Raw genomic sequence first — 12,765 nt, 5'->3', positions numbered from 1 at the left:
TGACACCCCAAACCCCATTTTTTTAATAAGTGACTGGGAACACACATGTACGGTGGGATGCTAGGAAGTGTTAGTGAAAACTGAGATGTGTTTCAAGAAACACTACCAGTTACCCCCTCAAAAAGCCACAGTGGGATTTCAGTGTAGAAGGGGCCATCCTGGCTGAAAGGAGACATGAAAGCAGAAATAAATCATTGAAAAAAATAACATGGGTGAAAGGAGGATAGGGAGTAGGATGGACATTATGCATTAAATACTGGCATCTAGTAAACAAAGCTGCAGGAAAACAGCCTAAAATGAAGAAAACAGGAACTGCAAACCTGCGAGTCTTCCTGGGTCTAGAGTCAGGTAGTATAACAGTAATTTAAGACTATATAAAAAATAATTTTAGGATAAAAATATCATGACTGCTAGTTAATGGGGCTTCCAGGAAGCCAGATCTTGTCAACAATCACAGAATCTGCTTGCAAGCAGAAGGACCCACAGGTTGGCATTTTTGCCTGGCACAATATGATAAAACAATTAGTATCCTAGATAGGAACAGAAAACTTCTGCTGATAGCAGTCTTCAGAAGGTGTGGACCAAAAGAGTCATAAAGGGGATTTTTCTGGAAGAAAACTTGATCTGGTTAGACAGTCACTATCCAAATAAATATATATGTGTGTGTGTTTGTGTTTTTGTACATATATTTGTGCCTATTGTACACACACAAACACACACATACATATATATATATATATAAACACAGCCATATGAAAATACTAGCAGAACTTTGGAGAAAATCCACAGAAATACCTCAGAGCTCTCAGAACTCTGATCAGGTGAAGAATCTATATGTTGTGAGTGTCAGAGAAAGTTTATTTATACAGTAACTTCAATCACATAAATTACTGTATATAATGCAAAAAAATGACAGTAAATGTCTGTGTTGTAGCAATCAAAACAAAATTTGTCGCAATTTCGCACTCATGTTAGTAGTACTTTGGTTAACAGCTGCTTATGTATCTTAGAATGAAACAAATTTTGGTGCTTTTTCTTGAAAGCAACAGGTTATTAAATCTATTTAAAAATGTAAAACTTTAAACAAATGATCTTGAATCAGCTAGCCAATTAATTGCCAATAACCTCATTAAGAGTCGACACGTGTGAGCATAGTATTAAGGAATGAGATGTTTTATTCAGATTGAAATGTGATAATAGACAGTGATATATTTAGAAGAAGAAAATATAACACTGGATCATGATCTGAAACCTTTACTGATGTGAGTTTAGGATAAGAAAATGTTGCAGGTCGTTTCAGGCAAGATTAGCGTGCCAGAGAAAGGTAATTTTGGTTTAAGTTTTGACCATTCAGGTCAGATACAGGGAAAGTACCAGTCCAGTCACACATGGAAGCACACAGGCTCTATAACAAAACTTGCTAGCAAGAGCTTTCAACCATAAGGATTTTCTATACATGTATATAAAGTCCATCCTTCAGGTGGTGGAGTCACACACCTAGCAAGAGGGGTTGTCACAGCCAAAAATCGTTCAGGAATAGTGGCCTCTGTATAGGATAAGAACTTTCCAAAGATATGGGCTTAATATAAAAGCAATTTGCCCTCCTTCTCTCCTACCACTTAATGCAAGTTTTAAAAATTCTCTGGGGCAGGTGCAACTTTTCAGAACACATACGGGCACTGTTTTCTATGGTGTTGTCAACCAGCTTGTTGGATGAAACTCATCTGAGTCCTACTGCAGTGAAACCATTGTCATAGTAGGAAATTAACCACCTGAAGGGGGAGACAAGTGAAATATGGAAGAAAATCCAGTGAAAGGAGAAAGAAAGGAAGTATTTTGACAGGAGATTAATGAAGGCAGAGCAAGAAAAGTCAAGCCTAAATGGAATTTTTTAAAAAAATCTACCATTTATAGGAAAATGTGGATCTATGCACTGAAAAGGACACCACTACCTTCAAGGATTTTTCTTCTTTGCCAACCAATGCTCTAATGCTAGAGGCAGTACCCAGAGATATCAGTGAAGGAGTTGAAAACCAGGTACTGTTGCAGTGCAGAAATAGAGATTTGAGGAATGCAAGTGCTATGCTAGTTCAGTCTATTAATATGATACAGATGTGTAACTAGTATAAATCAACAAAGACTGGAAATCAAAGTACAGTTTTAATGCCTTAGGTGTGTGGAGGTAAAAGTGCCAAAAACTGACATAATTCTTTAATATGATATATGAATCACAGAACACATGGGTCTGCATCCAAAAGTGTCTGAAGTCGACTGAAGTCTTGACATTAATTTCACTGGCTCTAGATAAGACCAATGTCTTCTAGCACCTAAATACTAATTTGGCAAGTAAAAAAGCAGCCCCCATTATACTTGTCTGTCCCTGTTCACATCTGTTCCCTTGGGGACATGCCTAACGTCCATATGTGACATACATAATTTTATTCCATGTGTACCTGCATGCATTAATCAAAGTAAATTAAGACTGCATTATTTTTGATTGATAGATTTCTGTCCCTCATCCCACAATCATGAAAGAACATGTTTATAAGTATATTCAATTTCATTGTATTTTTGTAAGTCAGAAAATTATTGTCCCCACTGTACTTACAGACAGTCGTTTCAGTACAAAGTCCCAGACTGTCAAAGATTTTTAACCACATACCTCTCCTTGACCTTGATCAGCCTAAAAAAAAACAGACTTGTTTTTCCCCCCTGAAGTCCTTCATTTTCTGACCTGTGTTGGGAAAGGTGAGGGGGTTTCCATACTAACACCACATCAATAGCTTTCTGCATCTCTTTCACAGGATGGGGAATGGGCCTCTGTCTTCATTGCAGTCAGCTGCTGTTGTATGTATGAAAAGTGCACAATAAAGGCTCATAGGAGAATAGAAACAGTCCATAATGCTTTCATTTCTAATGTTGAAGCCATCAAGAAAAATAAAAATGTAGCAAAAATATAAACAAAAAAAAATCCTAGGAGTCTTCTAAGTACTAATGTAATACTTCTCAAAAACATTACTTTATTTACCTCCTTTGTGCAGCTTGTTTGCTCTGCATTTCTGAGATTATTTGTCAGTAGTTTTGAGGTTACATGACATGCAACACAGAGTTATTTTACAAGTTAAGTTATGGATGCTTTTTGTCTAAAACCAGAATATCCTGTGAAGACTGGTTCAAACCAGTCTTTTAAGATGAGCACCATTCCCTGGAACACCCTCGATAAAGCAAAGCAACATTTCTGCTGGTCCTCACCCTTTCATAGCTATTGCCTTTCAGGTCTACAAAAGACAATGACAAGTCTTCCAGTTCGTGTTACCAGTCACTTCCCTCCTGCTTTTGTGACTTTGAGGCAGATTAAATACCAGAGCAATATAGGATGCTCTGCAGAGTGGTGCTATGTAACGCACAAGAGGAACAAAACACCGTGTCATACCAGGCAAAGAGAAAAACCTCCCAGCTGTGGGGCTGAACCCCTCACCTAGACTGTAGCCAGGAATAGCAGTTACATTTTTTCAAGGGGAGCCTAATGCCAGAACAACAATTAGCACCGTGAGAAGAGGCAGATCTGCTATGAGACAGCCTATCTCCTTGGATGACCTGAATGAGAATTATTCTTGTACCAGCTTCAGCTGTCCTTCTTCTGTGCCTTATATGCAGCAGAGCAACCCTATTTATTATTTTTCTGTCCAGCTCAAAATTCTGTGGCATGACAGGAGGGTCAAGAACACTTTTTTCCTCACAATTTTTTTTTCCCTGAGGATTAGGGACCCTAGGATTAGGGCATTTTGCACTTATACTGTTACAACCCTTAAGAAGTAAGTTAACATTACAAAACAATTTCTAAATTAAATCCTGCAATGCTGAAAAAATGTGTTTTTACATAAAAATCAGTGCATCAGAGGGAGATCAAGGAAGAGGGCATAGGTATAACATCAGGATCTGTGGGATGTGCCCCCTTCCCGCTGAGCTGTTGAGATTGGAAGAGACCGCTGGTGTCCTCTAGTCCAACCTCCTGTTTCAGACAGAGCCATCTTCGAAGTTAGAGAAGGTTGTTAACACCTTGTCCAGTCTCGCTTTGAAAGTTTCCGCGGGTGGAGATTCAAGGACCTTTTGGTCAACCTCTTGCAGTGCTGAACTCCTTTAATGATGAAGAATTTGTTTCCTTATATCTAACTGGAATTTCCCTTGTGCCTTGGTACAATGTGTGCTCATTGCCCCTTGTCCTTTCACTTTATACTTCCAGGAAGAGTCTGTCTTCACTATAACCCCTCCTTAGGTCACAGAAGACTGCACTTAAAACCACCTCTCCTTAGTTGTCTTTTCTCTAGGATGAGCAAACCCATCGTGGTAATTGCACCCAGATTGACATTATAAGCCTTGCATGGAGTTAGCCGCTCAGACTCAATACCAGGGTATCAATCACAGCCACTTACATTATAGATTAGGGCTGACTGTGTCCTTGTGGTGCAGTCTGCAGGCAGAGCAGGCTCATAGCAGCCTGCAGTCTCTCAGGTCAGCAAAGCTGTAAGGATGCTACTGAGTTTCTAACGAATATTTAATCCGGTGGCACTCACTCGAACAGAGCACAGTAATAACTAGTTTTACCAGCTGAGCAGCATTAGCAGGGAGTTAGAGTCTGAGCTGCTGGAACTGAGCCCAGACACTCAACTCCTGTAACACCGCTTCAGTTTAAAAGCATCTAATATGAATCTTCATAACACTAGAGAAAATTAAAAAATCATTATCATTATGGATGTGTATTTCTGTAGCAGCTGGATCCCCCCCATTTTAGGTAAAGACCAAATGAGCACAGAAGAAGAAGTTGGTCCCCAGTCAAACACCTTGCACGTACTGTATGTTCTAAAAAATGTTGTTGTAAATGAGAAGAAAAAATATTATTTAATCTTCCTTGAAGAGAGTTAAACGGATGTGCCAACAGTACCTTGACAACATTACAAAACAAGTTACTGATTACCAAAGAGACTAGTGAGTTTTTGTTATTGCTTAAGCAAAAGGTTATCATTGCTGCAGGACAAAGCAGATAACATCCTTCCTGACTTGTACTTGCTTCTAATACAAGAAATTAAGCAGGATATGTAGTTCATCACCTTTCATTCAATGAAGGAGTAATTAGATTCCATCTAATTTTAAAACTTCAGTAGCAACAAATGGTGTCACTTGATTTCCCCATCACCTCCTTAATCATATCACTACTGTAGGCTTTTCTTGAGGTTATCAGAGGGTGGTAGGTATGATTTTGATCATACATTTTATTTCCAATTAATTTAATTCAGTGAAAAGACCTCCCTACTGTGCCCTGGCATTCTTGATAGAGTTTCTGACACTCCAAGATGTTCTGTATCAAGACTTGCTAGTTTTTAAAACTTTTGTAGTGTTCAAGGCAGAATCAAAGTCTGAGGAATGGAGAAAGGAGGAAGTACCAGACTGTTGGCTTTTGTAGCTACCATTTTCCATGAAGCTCTGGAATTGGGCATGCACTGGTGTGAAAAAACCCACTATTTTTTCTGACCTGAATTTCGTGCAGTAAAATGAAATAAGGCAGCATCTTTTCTAGACCTGCCCCCCTTTCTGAAGCAGTCACTATAACATTTGATGAATGTGCCAGGTAGGTTTGCTGCTTTAGATAGCACAGTATCTCCCAGAGAAATGTCTCTCAAGATTTTATGTGGACCAAGTATAGGCCACTAGGACCTCTGTAATTACTGTAATTACAGTGTAATTACAAACACTGTACAGTAGCAGCATTGAAGCATTCTGGCTGGACTATCTTGGCTTGCTTGAAGTGTGCTTTTGCATAGACTAACACTTTTGGGTTAGCAGCAAAGCATTACGGATCATTCTGTCACCTTTAACTGAAACTAAGACTGCAACGATGTCTGTCTGTGAGCGTGAAGAGGATATCTCAGCCTATCATCTCTGCCAGCGTCCGCTTGAATGATTGTTGGATGGACTCTTTCTCTCAGGATGGCTGACATCGTAGGAAGTCATTACATGCATGGGTGCTTGTTCTAGGAGTTTGGTTGGACCCTTAGAGTATACTGGTGATGCTATTAACATCAACAAATCATAAAAATTGGCCTTACTAGTGCGATACGGTGACATAATCATGAAACAACTATGATGTCACACATAGTGGATACAGACAGATCTCAAATACTGTGGCCACTGGGGCCACTTTATCCACTCCTCAGCTTCCGAGCATCAAACTCAGCATCAGACAAGAGGTTCTTCACATCAGTATGTGAAGATGTGGGCCAAACAACACAGTCTTCCTGTGTATCTTCTCTCCCACATTTTTTTCCTTCTTCCCCTCACTGCTGTTCCGAATCAATAAATATCACCTTAAAAAACACCAGAATTAAAATCTCCTGACTTGATATTTCAAATGTAAATGCACAGAGCCGATAGTGGATACAAGCCAGCATGCTTTCAGGTATCGGAACACCCATATGCATCTTCATTCTCAGAAATAAACTCAGCTTGTTATTTGCTCACATACACAAAAGCTTGTGTCTGTCCCAGTCACGGTTCCTACATTTTTTTCCTATTTACTGTGTTGTTACTATTAGTAATAGTAATATTACTAGTTAGTCTGTTAGTCACCTAATTATTAGTCTGTTAAGGTGACTAATATCCTTGTAAAGAAAGGAAAAGAAAGGCTGGGCTCAGGACTTCGCTGTTCCAATTTCTTTGAGAAAATATCACTTTGTAAAGCTGGCATGCAGATTGCCGTCCTCAGCAGAGGAGTGCATGCATTAGGCAGCTAGAGTCCACTTGCTGACCCCATTCAGGCACATGAACAAGGCCTGCAGAGATGCCATTTTCTCGTGTTCCCTGTCCTAAAATAGCAATCGGAAGTGCCATTCTTAAGTGCTGTTCTTCCCTTTTTGCCAATGTTATCTACAAAAGTAGCACCACTTGAATGTAAAACTAGCAGGAAAGAAACACTTGAAAATTTAATTCAGCTACAGTTGCCTAAATATTCCCCAGGATAAGTTTCCAGATTGAGTCGTCAGCCATTACTAAGAGATGCAGCCTGGGTTTTAAGGCAAAAGGACCTTAGGTATTTCTTCTACCGAGGCTTAAAGAGTGCTCACCATAATCACTGACCTCAGTAGGTTTGTCCAGTACTTCCCACTGGAGCTCATTTCAGTGCACCTTCCCCACACCTTTGCCAGAAGTTCTCTCCAGGTAGGAAGAAGAACATCTCAGAGCAGCACAGTGGAATCTGACAGTGCTCGTTTCGTCAGAGCCCTTCAGCTGCTGCTCGTACTGTAAGGAAAATACCTTATTGCCACACTTCTTGTGATGCATTAAACATCCAGAAGACTGACTCAGATGTTGGGTTCCTGCTTTGTGAAGGGACACCTCCATCCTGTCTCAGACACCAACACCTCACTTGTCTCTGCCAGCAACGCTTCCTCTTACTGCTCATTTCCCTCAGCCTAGAGAAGCCTCCACGGTCCTCGGGTGGGTTGTTATTATGATAGCCAATGTCCCTGCCTCCAGAGGCAACTCTCAGACTTGGATCTTTATGAATTTGACTATGCAAAACGTGTTACTGTGTTTATAGGCTACAGAGCACTGGTGAAATCAGTCCTAATTACTCCATTTTGCAAATATAAACATGTTCTTTTATATTACTATGAAGTCATACTCCAGAGGCTCTGTGAAGTCTTACATGTGATTAGAGACTGATATCTCCCAAGCGATGCCTCAGTGGGAACTGCCCTACAAATTCTTATGAACATTTTTGAATTATTTCAAGGTTTAAAGAGACAAAAAAGACCTTGTTTGTCTTCAGCATGAATGACAAGTGAGCAATTGCTGGCAGTGTTTTGCTGTAACTAAGAACTCACTGCCACTCGGTATGATACATCGCATGATAATGCTATGGCAGTAAAATCAAAGAGCATGTCCATTGCTCCCAGGCACGCGTACGCCATCACAACACCTGCCCGCGAAGGTATAACTTCCTGTGGGTTTGTCCCTGAGGCCAGGTAGATTTTTAAGGTTATTCATTTAAAGATTAGGTTTTGATATATTCTCAAACTTGAGACTGTTGTCCAAGTGTTATGCTACCAGTATGCTCTAAGGAATGTTTAAATTCAAGAAATGGAGGCAGTTTTTGTAGACAGTATGGTAAAATACAGAGAAATGACAGAGCCATACAAATACAGCAGTGTTTGGATGCTGACAGAAGTCATTTGCCCTGATTGACAAATACAGCTGTCACTTACTGACATGAAGGAAAGAGAACTATTATTTCAAGCCAGGAATATGTTTATTCTGGGGCAAAACTAGCAGCCCAGTCATCGAAGAATGATGGGAAAGACAGCCTTGGAAGTTGCTACCTTAAATCTAATATGAAAAGTGAAGGGAGTTTGTGAGGAAGTGGTAAAATCTGTGAGGTTATTGTGTGTCCTCGGTCACGTCCGCTTCAGTCATATAATGGAACAGTCACATTTTAAAACTGGAAGGTGCTATACATAAATGCAAAGTGACTGTGCAAGCTTGGCAAATCCTTTTGCATGTGTTGTTGAGATTTTATTTTAAACCTGGGTGAACACCATACAGACTCTGTCGTGCAGAATAGATCTTCAGGGGTGGTTTGATGTTTTTTTAATCTCTTAAGGAATCAGATGGAAAAAGAGAAACAAAAAAAACAAAAAAAAAAAACAGGAGGCAAATAAGCTTTCACACAAATTAAGCTTTCTGTTAGTTAGATCAGAGAAACTGGAGTTTGGGGAGGTGTAGCGTGCCAAGCTGTCCTTGCTCTGACCCCTCAGCCTCATAAAAACTATGAGGTGAGAGGGAGGGGGAAGATAGCTGGTTACACTTTTCTTGCCTTTTTTAGCTTGCTACAGTTGAATAAAATCCTACATAGCCAAGCTTTTCACATTTAATCATCCAGCTCACTTGCAAGTATTCCGATTAGTTAGGAAAGATTCATACAAAGAACTGCCTGTTTTCCTGACATGCATTTCCACTAAGTCACTCAAGCTCACTGTTAGGAGTGTTTCAAGGTGGCTTAGTAAAATACCTTTTCACGTAAAATGCACAGCCTTGAATCAACCTGAACAATTCCTTTCCTTTTCAGCACTCAGATGTTTTGACTGTGCTAGTCCACGGGCAGTACATATAAAAGAAAGTCTGCCTTGCCCCATAGAATTTACTCTCTCCTATTTCCTTACACCAGCCACCACGGCACTATGGTAGATTTTGTTATCCTTAGATTAAAACTTCTGGTATAGAGGAAGAGCTAGGCAGTACCCAACCACCCATTTTTAATAAATTCTGCAAAATTCATATGGGACAAGGGAAGGAAAAAAATGCAACTATATTTAGTTTGATAATTGTCCTACCTGTGAAAAGCTTACCTTTACACTTGATTTTTTTTTGCTTTTATCTATGTACTGTATCTACTTATTGTGCTTCTAGCAGAGCCTGAGTCCTAGATCTTCTCACCCCTGGGAAAGGGCAATGGGACTTTAAGATGAACTGATTCTCTATTTACTTCAGCTTGTACATCAGAAGTCTCAGACAAAGGCATAGCGCAACAAACCCAGTAGAAATGAGAAGACTTCCTATGTGTCTTGCCAGTTACCACTCTGAAAAATTCCAATTACATATTCTACAGCTGTATATTTTTTAAATCAAAGTACCGTATGGAGGACTGTCAACTTCAATTTAACTTCAAAGTTAAAAGCCAGGCAAGTTACCAGTGAAAAAGTGTTTTCCAGACATCTTTCGTACTACACTTTCTTTCCTGCCAAGGTACTTGGCAGGGTAATGAATTGCTGAGAGACTGGAACCTTTCTGATTTTTTATTTCCAGGTAACCCAACCATTTGAACTGCCTTGGACCTGAAGCCCTCATAATTTTCTAGTCCCCAACTCCAGGAAAAATGAACAATTTTGTTTCACTGAGAATTAACTGGGAATGCATTCTGGAAAACCACCATGAAGGGATATTAACATCCTACTCTCTCCATCTTTCACATTCATCTATGAATATCTGTTCTTGAATAAGCCATCTGTAGGCCTCTTTCTTACATATTAATGTCAAGTATATAAGCTATGAGATGTTTCAAACTACCTCACAGAATGCTAAAGAGGTAGATAGGCTGTTTTCAGGGTCTCAGTAATATATTTAAATGTTAAGTGGTTGGACATAAAAAAATCAGAAAACCAGTATGAAATAGCTTTTCACTAGAAGAGCAGTTCATTAAAATCATGTTATAAGGGAACATTGACCTTAAGTAAAAAGTAGGACAATTAGCCAAAAGCAATTAGGACAAAACTCAGTCCAGATTGATGGATATGCAGATGTCCTGGACTGGAGACTTTATTCATGGCCACTGACTTTTGGATAAAGTAAGTTTTAGTGGATATCAAAGAATGTGTGTTTCATTCTCGAGGCGGGGGGAAGTAAAAGTTTGACTGTAGAAATTAATCAGTAGTTTCTAGGTTTAACTGTGATTTTAAAACTGTAGTGGACATATTTTATAAAGATAATGAGACTACTTAATTGGGGAAGGACATCTCCTACGGGGGACATGACACCAATTTACACTTTTTTTCAGACTTCAGAGGAGTCACAAACTCAGTTAAAATCTCCGCAGAGCTGATAGTTTTCCCAACACCATGTCATCCATAACCAGTGTACAACCTGGATATGAAAATACTCAAAATGACAAAATATTTTGACAGGTCTTTCCATGTTTGAAAGGCCTTCTCAGTTTGACATAAGTTCACCATTTCTCTTTGAGAACTATATTCTTCCATACAGTGATCACAAGTTTGGAGACTGCCTTGTTTATATATAATGCCTGCTTTTAAGAATGCCTCCTTTTAAGAACATCATGGAAGTCACTGCCAAGAACTCTACTAAGTCAGGTCAGAGTCCATCAGTCACATTTTTCTGATTCACCGGGCTGGACTTCTCATGAGGAAATTAGACTGTTTTATTATGTACTGTTCTCAATAAACCCATTTTATCATCTTGCAAATTGAGCTTAATAACTTGAGCACGATCTTTCCAGTGAGCAAAGTTCAACTGCCTAAAAAAACCAGGAAGCTATGGTCCTTCTGCCTTTTAAAAGTGCATAATGTTGGCCCTTTTCCAGTCTTCCAAGACTTTCCCTGTCCTCTATTAATTCTCCAGGTAAGTGCTAGTGGTTCACAAACTACATTGTCTGCTTCCTTTAGTTCCTTTATAAGAAGCTGTTTAATATTGCTTTGACAATAAACTGTAACACATTTACATTACATAAATGTACTTGATTCTGCTCTTCAGCCTCTTGTCAACATATTTCCCTTCTGTAGCCACTTAAAGTGCTTGATTATGTTACATTTTTTGAGAAGGCTGAAGCAAAGAAATAATTTAAATCAACATTCTTTGCTTCCCCTCTTGCCTGTTAATTTCTTTTTGCTAAGGACCAGTACGTCCTTTACTTCTAACAAAATTTTCCATTTGTTTCTCTTTTGCTATCTGAGGTCTACTATGCACCTCTGTTTTCTTTACATACTTTAATTATTCTTTCATAAACACTGTTTTCACTTCTGTTATGATATCTTTTTGATTTTCAGGTCTGTCAGGTTCAGATTTATCCTAAAAATTCCCTCCCTGCCAGCCTCATGGATGTGTTGTTTTTTGGAAATCCATTCTTCTTATTCTATTGTTATTCCTCTGTCAATTTTTGTATAAATTAAAAAAAAAAAAAATAGAAATCACTCTTTAACCTACACTTCCTTCCACTGTCATATTTTAATCAATTCCTGCTTATTACTCGAGACCACACAGAAAATAGCTTAACCTCATACGGTAGCCTCCATAGTCTGAACAAGACTTTATGTCCAGCTTGTTTTGAAAAGTGTGTTCTGTTACATTTTTTGTAAGTTTGCTTTATAAGTATCTTCTTATCTCCCAGAAGTTATTTAACTAGTTCAAGTCCTTTAATTCACTTAGTGCTGTAGGTTTGTGGGTTCAAACCAAATCAAACACCTTTCACCTCCTCACAAATAGCTGATTTGTAGCCAGTTTCTTACCACAACCTCATACCTGTTCATTTTCCATTTACCTTCATGCAATGCCTTTCAACAAGCCTTCTCTTTCTGAGATACAAAGCAGATATTTTCAATCTCGACATGGAGCAAGCACAACTATCCTCCCTTATTTTTCTGTTATTCCTTCCCCAAAGACCATCACTGTTTTATGAGGATAATCTAGGCATGCAGATTAATTGTACCACCTCTCTGTGATCTGGTTATGCCATACCTTTCATTCTAGTTTCTTCTCATTTCCTGTGTGTGTGTAGACACATCTGAAAGGCTAATGCACTGCCCCATTATTTTCAACCTGACCCTTTCACAGGAATCAGGGATTTATCCCATGACAGAACCCTGGGATCTGCATGCAATTCCCCACTCCAACCTGCCCCCAGTGTTTTATCCGAGATTCATATTTAGCTAACAGTGAAAAAACACCATCTGAGGAGGTTCTTTTTCACTACATGAGAACAACCAATGTTCAATATGTTAAACACGTGAAGGAGTTTGGACATCTGTAAGTTTCTCACTTCCACATCTAACAGGGTATTGAGAAAAGTCTGCTTTGTAAAGAGCTTAGTGCCCTGGGAATGCCCATATCGCTTTTTGAAGCAAGGCATAAGGGAGACCTGGATGCATGGCATCTCGTAAGCCATGGAAAATGATGCGTGTTGGAGCATTTGCTCTTGCATTA

Source organism: Phaethon lepturus, unplaced genomic scaffold (assembly GCF_000687285.1).
Source record: "Phaethon lepturus isolate BGI_N335 unplaced genomic scaffold, ASM68728v1 scaffold3853, whole genome shotgun sequence".
In the NCBI taxonomy this organism is placed as follows: Eukaryota; Metazoa; Chordata; class Aves; order Phaethontiformes; family Phaethontidae; genus Phaethon; species Phaethon lepturus.
This window is presented reverse-complemented; position numbering follows the sequence as displayed.